Genomic DNA, 14,095 nt, shown 5'->3' with positions numbered 1-14,095 from the left:
GTTCCTTATTCTTGCTTGATGTGATCTGCCCTTTTGTAGAGTAGTTTGAGATTTTTGTCACTTGTAAGTTGCTTCTGCACTTCCCATGGCTTTGATTCTGTTTGGTTTCCTTATCTTCAAAGAAGTTCAGTTCTGTGAGATGCCCTGAATGAAGCCCAGAATTATCCCATCACTCATCTCTCAGTACTCTTCGCTGCATCAATATGCCCTTGATGGTAGATGTATCAAGCTGCACACGATGTGCCAAATATTGCATTGTCAGTGAGTTGCATAGGATTAAAAATCTCTGTCTTAAGTTAGAATCGAATACATTTGAAATGGATCATAGTTCATGATTAGCATTGCTAATATCAGCACCACATTGATTAAATAATGTCAATGAGTGATTTTCACAGCAAAAGCACTTTTCCTTTTCTTCCTTTTGCTAATGATATTCATTATGTGTATACATTTAATGTTTCCTGTACAAATATGCATACTCTTACATTCTCCCACTGAAACAGTAAGAAAACGTAAACCTTCCTCTGTGTGTGTGTGTGTGTGTGTGTGTGTGTGTGTGTGTGTGTGTGTGTGTGTGTGTGTGTGTTTATGTGTGTGTTTATGTGTGTGTGTGTGTGTGTGTGTGTGTGTGTGTGTGTGTGTGGTGGGATGGGGGTGGGGGCAATGGTGAGCAGAAGGAGAACACTACATTGTACAAAGGTCGTTCAAGACATCTGCGCCTTGCTGGATTTCATGTCTCTTTCTGGGGCATGTCTTTAATTATTTTGTTCCTCTTTGTCAGCACACGATGTTTGTTCTGTTGTTGGCCATGTGAGAAAGTTTGAATCAACGTGCATTAATTGTCCATCTACTACGAATAGTTCAAATTCCTCTGACTCTCCCTGCATTTGCAGCAGTGAAACTTACCTCTTGCGTTAATTTGTGCAATATTCTCACACTGTTCTTTCAGTGATATCATTCTGATTGTTGGCCTGCTGCAATCTTAGCTTGTTAGTTTCCCGTATTTCTATTGTAGAAACTAACCATTTTAATTGTTGCTTTGTGTCATGGATTCTTCCCAGAAAGCAGCTTCCATAGCAGCTTGCCTTTGCCACTTTTCAGACAAAGCACTAATGCCTGCTGTGTCCAATGAATTCTTTGATTACTAGAGGAAATGCAATGTTCAGGTTTAGTGACTCTTGACGCTCGGTGATCTTGAGGCTCAGATTCAAGCGTAAATTGATTTTGAAGTCTTGTACCTTATCACAACATTCCTGGAAAAACATACAATCTAAACAGTATTCATTTTGCTTATGTAGTCAGGGAGAAAGCATCAGTAGTGCTAAGGCTCCAGATAATTTCTCTCAATGTCATTCACAGATTAATTCAACCATTAGATTTAGCTTCTAGTCAGCTTTCAGTTTGAGCAACCAGATCTTGGTCATTGTGTGGATAATCCACAGACTGTTTTCACTAGTGCTACCTCCCACACTGTACATAGCAGTCATTTCAGTCCTGATGCTCATGCATTGAAACAAAGGGACAGGAGTAGTTGTACCTTCTGCACTGCTCGACATTTCGTAATATTGCAATTGATCAAACACTTCAATGCCTTTTATACTTGCTATTCTCAGAACCCTAGACACCATTGGTAGTCAGAAATTTATCAATCTTTAAACACACTCATTGCTTGAATTTCTACAGCACTCTAGGGTGGAGAATTCCAAATGCTCACAACGCACTTTAACTTGCCAAGTCAAAATCCGATTTTATACGAATAAAAATTAGACTTCTCACCTGCTGAGGAGAAAGATAAGGTCAACAGATAGTATTGGATAAAGGAATTAATTAACACTGGCAAGAAGGCTTGTTCACTCACTGAAATGCTGTTTCAGCGCACATCTTACAAATTCAAACAAACAAAATTCAAAGATTTCCTTTTGTGGCAGAACCTACCCAAATGCACAAATCGCGACTGACAAGAATGCAAGAATGAATCTACTAGAAATATCTATTTTTAATAGAGCCAATTTATTGTGTCCAATACAACTGTAACAAAAATAATCTGGACATAAAATGTGTTCCAGGTAGTAAATTCTGAACTGGGTCATATTCTTAAGAGCTTCTCAGTGATTCAATTGTTCCTGCTTATACAGTTACCCAATGGGTTTGTACTATTTTTGCAAGGGCTTGTACTTGGAATTAATAGATAACTATAAAGTGGTTTTTATCAACTGAACAGCAAGACGCCAAATGCTGTGTACTTTATTCTACAGTATTTTAATCCAATAGCACTGAAAACTGACAGGAGCATACTTGATCATTTACGAGATACATTGACTTTCGACAAATGAAAGGCTTTTTTATTTCTCTCCCAGTGCTTCCATCACAAAAAAAAATTGGAGTTAATGCTACCCTGCCAGTGGATTTCAAGGTGAGGCAAACGTCAAACCCAGCAGACACTGAGCCTGCCACCTCCCTGAACATGGCTCAGTTTTACATACTGCAGGTACTTTCAGACAAACTGCTCACCCAGGATGAATTGAGGCACTTAGATTTAGCAGAAGAGGGAGAAAATTTAAAGCAGAGATGAGGCTGATCAATTCTCTCAAAAAGTTGTACACCTCTGAGATTCACAACACCAGAGTGCAGTGGACCACAGGACTCTGAAGAAATTTAAGGAGGAGACTGACAGATGTTTAATTATTAACCATTAACAATTATGGAGAATGGGCAGGAAAGTGGAGTTGAGAATGAGGTGAGATCAGCTGTGATTGAATTAAGTAGTGAAGCAGGCTTGATGGGCTGAATGGCCCATTCCTGCTCCCAAAACAGGCAATTGATATCCACTTAAGGCCTCATTCCACTACCACTGAGATTTAACTGGTGTCATACAGTCAATGAGTCATACAGCATGGAAATAGCCCCTTTGGTCCAACTTGTCCATGCTGACCAGGTTTCCTAAACTAAATTAGTCCCATTTGCCTGCATTTGGGCTATATCCTTCCTAACTTTTTCTACTATGTATCAGAGATAATGGGAACTGCAGATGCTGGAGAATCCAAGATAATAACGTGTGAAGCTGGATGAACACAGCAGGCCAAGCAGCATCTCAGGAGCACAAAAGCTTATTGTGCTCCTGAGATGCTGCTTGGCCCGCTGTGTTCATCCAGCTTCACACTTTATTACCTTATTTTCCTACTATGTACCTGTCCAAATGTCTTTTAAATGTTGTAATTGTATCTTCTTCTCCTGCTTCCTCTTGCAGCTTGTTCTGTATACATACCACCCTCCGTATGAAAATGTTACCTCTCAGGTCCCTTTTAATTCTTTCCCCTTTCACCTTGAACCTAAGCTGTTTAGTTTTGTACTCCCCTACCCTGTGGAAAGGACCTTGTCTATTCACCTTATCTATGCCCTTCTTGGTTTTATAAACCTCTATAAAGCCACCTCGCAGTTTCCTACTCTCCAGGGATAAGAGGTTCCAGCCTGTCCTGCCTGTCCCTATAACTCAAACCTTTCAGTCTCATTAACATCCTTGTAAATCTCTTTGCATCCTTTCCAGTTTAATGACATCCCTCTTGTAGCAGGGTGACCGGAATTTATGCAGTTCTCCAAATGTAGCCTTACAAATATCTTATATAGCCATAACATGACGACCCAACTCCCCTACTCAATGATGAAGGAAAGTAAGCTGAACCCCTTCTTCACCACCCTGTCTACCTGTAACGTCACTTTCAAGGAACTGCGTACCTGCACCCCTTGGCCTGTCTGCTCAACAACACTCCCATGTGCCCTACCGTTAACGGTGTAGGTCCTGCCCTGGTTTGCCTTATCAAAATGCAACATCTTGCATTTGCCTGCATTAAATTCCATTTGCCATTGCCTAGCCCATTGGCCCGTCTGATCAACCTTCTTCATTATCTATTATACCACCAATGTTAGTGTCATCTGCAAACTTGAAATTAACAAATTAAAATGTTTTTGATGATTCACTAAAAATATCCTAACTCCTGGACATAGCAATGCTGCTGTTTCCAACCCGCTCCCCCTACTCACACAGTCGCTGTAGGATCTAGTGCCGCTACTCTCCAACTGAAACTTAGGCCCAGCACAGGTTCTTCAGTAGTATGTCAAAGATAATCATCTTTTTGTCATACTTGTCATGTAGACTGCAATGGTTTGAGAAGACAGTTCATCACCACTTTCTCAAGGGCAACTAGGAATGGACAATAAATGGTGGCTAGTCAGCAGCAACACTCAGATTCCATGAGAAAATAAAACAAAGGAGCCTAAATGGTGTAGTCTCCCAGTTTGAATAGAACATTTCAGATGAGGTCTGATCAAGACTGTACAAGTGTATCCTTTCGTATTTTATATTCAAAATCCCTGAATGAAAAGGGACCTTTTCGTTTATTTTTGCATTTTATTGTCATTGTTTGCTTCGCTATCTAAATCTTTGCTTCTCCACAGGTCCAAATTTCTGCCCATGAAGCAACGTTCCATGTGAACCTTTCTTGGATCCAAAGTGGACAGCCTCACACTTCGCCATATTGAACACTGTCTGTGCTAGCTGTGCCCTCTCACTTTGTCTGCATTTATTACTTGTTGGTCTTACCTAGACAACTTACTGGCAGTGAAACTGAATTAGTGCAAATTGGGCTAGATACAGTCTTGTACCTTGCTTGTTCCACTGAAGCTAAGGAAACAAAATTCAGATATTGTATAAATTCTCAGTTAATCAATGAACTACATTTTGTAAACAAATTTCATACACGCTGTGCCTCCTAATTCTGTTTTATCTGTATTCTCAATGGCCTTCGCCACTTCATTCAAGTCATTAATGTATATAGTAGAAAACCAAGGCGCAATTACAGATCATTTGCCACAACCCATTTATAATAAAATGTTGAACAAAAACAGAAGTTGCTGGAAATGCTCAGCAGGTCTGGCAGTGGCTGTGAAGAAAACATCAAAGTTAAAGTTTCAGGTCTGGTGACCCTCCCTCAGAACAATATCCACAGTTCTTTTGGTTGTTAATAATAAAATGTTGACTTTTACTCTCCTTTTCCTCATGAATGACCAGGAAACAATGTCACAAGGCTTGGCAGACCATTAACGTGAAGGGCAGCACAGCAGCTCAGTGGTTAACACTGCTGCCTCACAATGCCAGGGACGTGGATTTGGTACCAACCTTGGGTGACTGTCTGTGTGGAGTTTGCATGCTCCCCCCGGGTCTGTATGAGTTTCTGCCGGCTGCTCCGGTTTCCTCCCATGGTCCAAAGATGTGCAAGGTAGGTGGAGTGGACTTGCTAAATTGCCCATACTGTTCAGGAATGTGTGGTTAGGGCCATTAGCTACGAGAAATTCAGGGCTAAGGTCGCGTATGGGTCTGGATGGGATGCTCTTCATAGAGTCGGTACACCATTATTGAGCTGACTGGCCTGTTTCCACATGCGGGGATTCCATGAAGTGTTTATGCCAGAACATCATAGTTCAGATTATTTACAGAAATAATGTTTTGTGGACCCAGGTTCAAATCTCACCATGGCAGATGGTAGAGTTTGAATTCAATAAAAATATGGGATTGAGAGTCTAATGGTGACCATGAAACTGTTGATGATTGTTAGAAACACTCATCTGGTTCACCAATGTCCATTAAGGAAGGAAATCTGTCATCTTTACCTGATCTGGGCTACATGTGACTCCAGACCCACAGCAATGTGATTGACTCTCAACTGCCCTCTGAGTAATTAGGGAAGAGCAATGAAAAGTAGCTTGGCCAGAGACATCCACATCCTGTGAATGAATTAAAAACAATACTTTGGAGGAATCATTGACTTAAATTCTCTATAAATTGGGAGTAATGAATTGGCAAGCATAGCAAAAAGCATTCGAAAAATTGAGTGAAAGCTGCAGCAGCAGAAATGACCACATGCGATTAATTCACATTGCAATGTAAAGCACTTAATGACATGCCCTATCAAAATTATTGCACCACTTTGGGATAATGTCTGCTCAGGTAGCTAGAGAAAAGTATAGCTGTATATCCAAAGGGAATGTGACTTCAATTAATTCATCTGCATGATGAAATTGAGCCCGGAAGATACTGACTACTCAGTTCCTGTGTGAGAAAACCTCCACAAAATGTTTCTTGGAACATGTGGAGGAAATGTTACCAACATTAATGATCAACTTCAACAATAATACTGCCTGATCAGAATATGCCGTAGCTATGTTTGCTTCATCAGCCACAATATAAGCCTATCTGACTGATTTGAAATTTGCTGTTAGTGTAATTCCTGCCAAGCTCAGAGTTGTTGAGTAGCTACTGACCAGTCAGTGAGACACAGTATAGCCCCGAGTTTTCCAATCACAGGCTTCTTGAGTACAGTCAGTACTCTGTCTGTTATGAGCAGCTGAAGAAAAACAAACTTTTGGTTCACAAGGATTTTTTGTTTGTCAAGCAGTTTAAATCACTGTTTTCTTTGAAATTTGGTGTTCTTGTTTCAGTGCTGTTGAATACCAGATGGAAAGCTTTCAGTAGCATGTTAGTTTGTTCACCAACACTAAAACATAGAAAATATAAGTAGCAGGAGGCCATTCAGGCCTTCAAGCCTGTTGTACTGTTCAACTTGATCATGGCTGATCATCCAGTGTTGTTCCTGTTTTCTTCCTATACCCTTTGATCACTTTAACCCTGAAATATGAAAATGTGAAGCCTTCTGTTTTTCTAAGGCAAAATCTTTGGAAATTCAACTGTTACTGCGTTTGTTGAAGTGGGATGGGAAGCGATTAGCTATGAAAGTATGATTTTAATTTCTTTTAATTGCAAACTATACATTTTTTTATTTCTTTAAGACAATCAATTGCTGCATTCTTGGTGCAGCTAATGTTGTTAGCCCTTTTTCTCCCACACTTCTTCCTCTTTGTCCTGTTCTCTCTTGATGGGAGAACAGTTGGCCACTTGCTGACCTCCATCACCATCCTTTTCACCTTCAGGAATTACTAAAGCAACAACGTAAGGCAGAATCAATAATTCTGGGGAAGCTGAGTGGGCTACACAAGATTTGCTCAGGCACCTGTAGTAAAGCTTCAGAATGTGCACGTGTCCTATTCTATTACACTTCCTGCAGCTCCATGAATCTCATTTTATTTCTTGCTCGCAGGTGCATTTTGCCAAAATCTGCAGGTTTAGCACTTGAGACTTTGTAAGAGGAAATACTCTGAGAGTGTGATTGTTAAACCCTTAAAATATTTGCTGTAAAAAATACTTTGTCCCTTGTTTAGTTTAAGAAGTCTCTCAATTATCTGATTGCTTAATTGGTAATTACACCACGTGATAGGATATGCAATAAATGGATGAGATTTCCGATTTGATTTCTTTTTTTCAATGATTTAACCTTGTGTGAATCCAGCAACTGGGCCAAAGGGAAGAAAATGTCATAAGATTTCTGCTCCTAGACACTATTTATAGTCTACATCTTAACCTCTTACTGGGAGGCCTTTCAGTGCCATAGGCACTGTCGTTGCCTCTGAGCTAGAACATCAAGGCTTGAGCCCCCTTCCAAGATTCGATGTCCAAGGGAAGTGTATTTATAATGTATTTGAACTCATCAATCTTAAACACTGTGTAAATCCTTCCAAACTACACCAGTGAAAGTTTTTAAGAGTGGGAGACTTTCCTGGTCAGCCATGTGTCGGAGAGAATGTTGGAATATTTGCCATTACCATTCAAAGCTCCAGACTACGTCGTGCATGCCAGAAGTGAGTGTTACCACAACAGCCAGGACTCCCTAACTGAACTGGAAATCTCCACCATTACATCTACCGGTACAACTGACACCTAAGGATGGGTTTTGTACCAGTAATATTGCTCAAAGTGGTAAATTAGCTTACGAATGTTCATGCTGTATGTCCCAACATAAGAATATTCAAGTGGTCAAGATGCCTTTGGATGACTTAGACTTCAACCATATCTCAGTAAGAACTTGCACCTCCAGATGAGGAAAGGGTTAATTGGACTTGGGTGACAGTGTCACTAAAATCTTGACCATAGATTACCTTTGATTCTTGTAGTATATGAGACAGGACAGTGAAACAAGTTGTACATTTGTTCCTGAACTTGAATCTGTGGACAGAGATATACACTAATGTTAAAAAAAATTCTACAGTTACACTGGAGGAAGCATGAAAAATAATGATATTCTTGATGAGAATCATAGCCACACTATGAGTGTCAACAAAATAAAATCACTAAGAAGGCATTGCTTCTCCCCACAAATCATAACTCATCAGCAGTCTCCTCCATTAAGTATTCATATTTACTACGTTTTCAGTAAAATAAATCGAGTTTGATTACAACTGAAATTGCTTCTTTGAGAATATCAGGGTCAAAACTCACTAATTTCAACCAGTGTAGTGCAAATTAAAAGGAAAATCAACACATTGATGACAATAAGCCAGTAAAAAGAAAAAAAAATACTTGTATTTAAGCAATGGGCATCACTGTCCAGCATTTATTATCCTTCCTGGTGACCCTTGAATGGGTGATAGGGTGCTGCCTATTAAACCACTACAGTCTATGTGATAACGTTTGTCCAACAGCTCTATTAAATAAGAGGCTCCATGACTTAATATGGTGATGGTGAATGAACAGCAGCGCTTTTTTCAAATCAGTATGCTGTGTTAAGTAACAAGGTGTAGAGCTGGGAGAACACAGCAGGCCAAGCAGCATCAGAGGAGCAGGCAGGCTGACAGTTCGGGCCTAGACTCACCTTCATTTTCTGCATTTTGGCATTTTATTGTCACTGTTTCCTTCGCCATCCAAATCTTTGCTTCTCCACAGGCCCAAGTTTCTGCCCATGAAGGAACCTTCCATGTGAATCTTTCTTGGATCCAAAGTGGACAGCCTCACACTTCGCCATATTGAACACTGTCTGTGCTAGCTGTGCCCTCTCACTTTGTCTGCATTTATTACTTGTTGGTCTTACCTAGACAACTTACTGGCAGTAAGTGCATTAGTGCAAATTGGGCTATATACAGTCTGGTACCCTACTCGTTCCGCTGAAGCTAAGGAAACAAAATTCAGATATTTTATAAATTCACAGTTAATCAATGAAAATCCCATTTCAAACTATGTTTTGTAAACAAGTTTCATGTACTTTAATTCTGCTTTATCTGTATTCTCAATGGCCTTCACCACTTCATTCAAGTCATTAATGTATATAGTAGAAAACCGAGGCGCAATTACAGATCATTTGCCACAACCCATTAATAATAAAATGTTGAACAAAAACAGAAGTTGCTGGAAAAGCTCAGCAGGTCTGGCAGCATCTGTGAAGAAAACATCAAAGTTAAAGTTTCAGGTCCGGTGATCCTCCCTCAGAACAACATCCGCAGTTCTGTTGGTTTTTGATAATAAAATGTTGACTTTTACTCTCCTTTTCCTCATGAATGACAAGGAAACAATGTCATGAGGCTTGGCAGACCATTAACATGAAGGGCAGCACAGCAGCTCAGTGGTTAACACTGCTGCCTCACAATGCCAGGGATGTGGATTCGGTTCCAACCTCGGTGACTGTCTGTGTGGAGTTTGCTTGCTCTCCCTGTGTCTGTATGAGTTTCTGCCGGGTGCTCGGGTTTCCTCCCATGGTCCAAAGATGTGCAAGGTAAGTTGAAAGGCCTTGCTAAATTTCCCATACTGTTCAGGGATGTGCAGTTAGGGGCATTAGCTACGAGGAATTCAGGGCTGGGGTCACTGTATTGTAAGAGGCTCCACAATTTTATATGGTGATGGTGAATGAACAGCAGTGCTCTTTCAAATCAGTATGCTGTGTTATGTAACAAGGTGTAGAGCCGGGAGAACACAGCAGGCCAAGCAGCATCAGAGGAGCAGGCAGGCTGACATTTCGGGCCTAGAACCATCTTCATTTTCTGAAGAAGGGTCTCGGCCCGAAACATCAGTCTTCCTGCTCCTCTGATGCTGCTTGGCCTGCTGTGTTCTCCCAGCTCTATACCTTATTAACTCAGATTCTTCAGCATCTGCAGGTCCTACTAAGCGGTGTTAGGTATTGGTCCACCTACTGTTAGGCTATTGACTAACTGGAATGCAATACTAATCAATACATTTTGTATGCCCGCTGTTTCATTTGGTTCAAGGACAATATTGTTCCACAAGCTATCTCAAGTACATCCAAAAAGGCTGTTGCCTTTGGGACTTGAACTGCTCTGCTTCTTCCAGCCCAGGTGAGCATTTCAATCTTCAATCTTAAACACTCTGTACATCAAATTTCTCTGATCTCTGTATTTACATATTTCATTGTTTTGTCACTGCAGTTAGGGGTCTGCAGAGACGAACCCCACCAAAGTTTTGTATTTCTTTGTAGTGATTGTAATGGGGACACCCAGGTGGACCTTGTAGAATATTAATTCCCTGATTGGGGCTGTTAATCTGGTCCAGTTAGGGAGCCCTGGCTGACAGATATAAACAGGAGTACCAGACAATCTGGGAGCTGCCTCTGAGCAGCTGGATCAGTGTTAAGGTCTTCGCACGTGCAAATTAGGGGTGACTTGGTGACAGAGTACCAACCTCTGTGGAGTTATTTCTGTATTTTTCCATTTTATATATATTATGATGTTTCTAATCTCTACCCATACGGACAGAGATCTCCTCTTTCTAAAGCGTTAAAAGTTTGATTGACATTGTTGTTCCTCCTTTTTCTCCTTTTCCAATTCCACTTTCCTTTCTAAGGATTTATAACATGAAATGCTCTTTGTCCAGTCAGACCAAACGTAGAGTTATTTTTGAGTGGTATGTCATACTCTTTAAGGTGGATTTGAACATTTATGTATAGACGTTATCTGCCCAACAACTTTCATAACATTTTTCTCTGATGTCATTTTACCCACACATTTTAATTTATACCATTCTTTTCACTACAGTTGTATTTTATGAGTTATTTTATTAGTTTTACTATATTGTTTTATGAACATGAAGCATTTATTTGCCTTTAACAATATTTATGACCTGGTCTTTGCTCTGAGCCTAAAATTTACAATGAGAGCTATTTTCACTTTTATTGACTGCTGCGTGTGCATGTCTGCTGTTGGTTCTTGCCTGTGTGCTCTTTGTTGTAACAAGATAGCTCATGACCACTCATGTCTAGCTTTCAGTTTCTTTTGGTTTTTAGCTGAATGGCTAATTACTCAACACTTCTAAAGTGGAAGTCTGGGCCAATCATCAACAGATATGAAGTGGACACTCTCATTTCTGTGCTTCTTTTCATCATGCCATGTTTGTGGGGATAAGGAAAAAATAGAAATGTTAGAAAGAGTTTCTGTTGAACAGAATCTACACACATCTGCAGAGCCTTTCATAGAAGGACTGGTGTGATGATTTTGTGATCAAATTTGTTGTCAGATTGTGTATGGTCGAAAAGCATGAGAACAAGAAGAAGCAGGAGAACAAAATATGATAGAATTCCTTCTGCTCCAGGACTTGGCTATTTTCAGGGTCATTTGTTTTCTCCTTCTCTTCGTCGCTGTTATTTCTTGAAGTGCCAAAGATCACGAAGGTTGGTCTTCCATCACATGACCAGTCTCTATGGTGAATCCAAAATTCTGGAAGCCGCACCTTTCATATAATGAGCTCCGATCCAAATGTAAGTTGAATACAATGTGAGGTCAATATTGGGCTCAGTGAGACTCCAATGCTGGAATCTCATTGTCTGAAAGTTCCTGCAGTACCTGAGCGTTAACGCTGAGCATTTGAAGTCCTTAAAATCAGTGGTGGGAAGGCAAAGATGTTTAGTGGGGCACTTGCTGCTTCGACTATACTTTCTACCGTGTCCAAGTGCATCCATCAATTGACCTTCTCCCTTCCATTTGCAAAAACAAATCTCACCTCAACTTTGTTTGACCAATCAGTACTTCCACCAAAGATGGAAAAATCTGTGGCACTGTGATATTTGACAGACAGGATTGACAGTTTTTCTTGACCAAAAACCTATATATCTTCAGAAAAATCTTGGCCTTATTAGTTCCTGCACCAATTGACATCCCTCGACATCAGATCTTTAGGTGCCCTTCAGATAATGACCTGACTAGGAGCAACAATACTGTTGGAAGCCTATGTAGAATTTTAAAATCAAACTGATCCTTAACATTTGAAGAAAGTCATCACTGGACCAGTTGGATGGGAAAATAAAGTATGTGTAGTGGGGGCGGGGGTATGGGGTTGGTGATGTTTGATGAAGGCTAGAAACTGGCATTGGGATCCTGATGTTACTAGTTTACCCTTTCTTTTGTTCTGGTGTGTGCAATATTTGGTCTGGATTCTTCTGGCATCCGATTCAAGAGACATTGGAATCGCTAATATACATTAAAAATGTCCTGACTCCATAGCTGCTCAATCCTGTGACAATATTGACAAGAGAAATATTCCACAGTCTTCTTTCCCACTTAGCCACAAATAGATAGTTTCCATGCTGATTAGGAGTTCAGTCACCATATGGTTAGTGTAATGTTTTTTGATTTATGATTTAAAATAAATATGTCTCTCTGCTGATGTATTGCTTTTGGGCTGCAGTAGATATAATTGTTGTTGGCATGAGTTGGCTTTGGTTGAAAACTGGAGAGACGGATTTATACTCCTTTCTTTTCCTTCATTACTGTCAGCGATTAAGGAGTTTCATATGAAACTTTCTCTCAGGAGATTAAGTGGGTAGGGCAGAACCAATGATGGAATAGATTGTATATAGTTTGTGGCAGTTTGTTCAATTGTCTACCGCAAGATGAAATTACAGATGCACTTGGAGCTGAGACGTCAGTGATATCTTGACATTATCAGGTGTGTTCTTTAGATAATTACAGTAAAATGTCTGCTTTTGCATTTAACTGAGAAAATTATTCTTCAACTAGATACTATAAAGCAAACATGCATAATGACACAAAATTAATTTTTGAAGAAATATGGTTTGGAGGTAATAATTAATAAATTCTGGAAAAATGACCATTTGCTCTAAAGGTGAGCATTGAATATAACTTGTAAAATATAAAGTTTATAGTTGTCATCTTTCCATCTTGAGGTAGTACCATAATTGAACAGGGATTGAGGCAGATAGGGAGTTCCTCTTTTTGTTGTTAGCAATGTATGTGAATGATGCTGAGCTCCTATGTTTCCTGCAGGGTGTGGGTATGATTGCTGGTACACTGCCTGAGCACTGCAGGAGTTAGAAGGATGGAACACTGGCCTCAAGTTCAAAGCTACCTGTCAGTTCTAATGACTTCTTTTTAAGATGTTTTCTGTGTATGAGCATAATGGCCTGCAGGGGTCCTAGCAGCTAGCTCTCTGAAAAACCACCAGAAAGTGCCTTATTTGTGACCTGAATAACAGAAGCACATCTCTCAGCATTGCTGTTTTACATGCAGTGCGCGTACCTGAGAGGCACAAAGCAGCCTCCCTAATACGGTTACTGTACAGCAGTTATTGCCGGGATGCATTTAGACACTGCTGTTGTAATTTGCCTCGACATGATATCATCTTTTGACTAGGTCACAAACCCATAATTTAAAAAAAAATTCAAGTCTTGTTTGCATTGAACTCAGCTGTCAATGACACAAGAGCCAAGCTAGTGGCAAACTGAAAATAATTTAACCTGAAAATCTCTTTGGAGCTAAAAATATTTGCATTTGAATGTTTCTGATGTCTTTCCCTTTGCTGTAACCAGCAGGTGTTTCACAGTCTGCCTGTGTAGATTGACCTGTGGTCAATGTATAGTCGATCTGGTTCTTTTCTTTCTTACAACAGTATTAGCAATATGGAACGGTGCTCTGGTGTGCAAAGCTTTTTAAGATCCTGTTAGATATTTTATCAGCATGTGCAACCTTTAGTGGAGCTACAAGGAGAGAGACTAGATAGGCTTGGATTGTTTTCTTTCGAGCAGAGAAGACTGAGGGTTACACGATTGAGGTGTATAAGATTATGAGGGGTATGGACAGGATTAATAGAGAACAGCTGTTCTCCTTGGTTGAGGGATTAATCATGAGAGGACATATTTTAAGGGTAGGGGTTAGGAAATTCAGAGGGGATTTGGGAAAACAATTTCACGCAGAA

Source organism: Stegostoma tigrinum, chromosome 4, assembly GCF_030684315.1.
Source record: "Stegostoma tigrinum isolate sSteTig4 chromosome 4, sSteTig4.hap1, whole genome shotgun sequence".
NCBI lineage: Eukaryota > Metazoa > Chordata > Chondrichthyes > Orectolobiformes > Stegostomatidae > Stegostoma > Stegostoma tigrinum.
Note: the sequence above shows the minus strand (reverse complement) of the source record.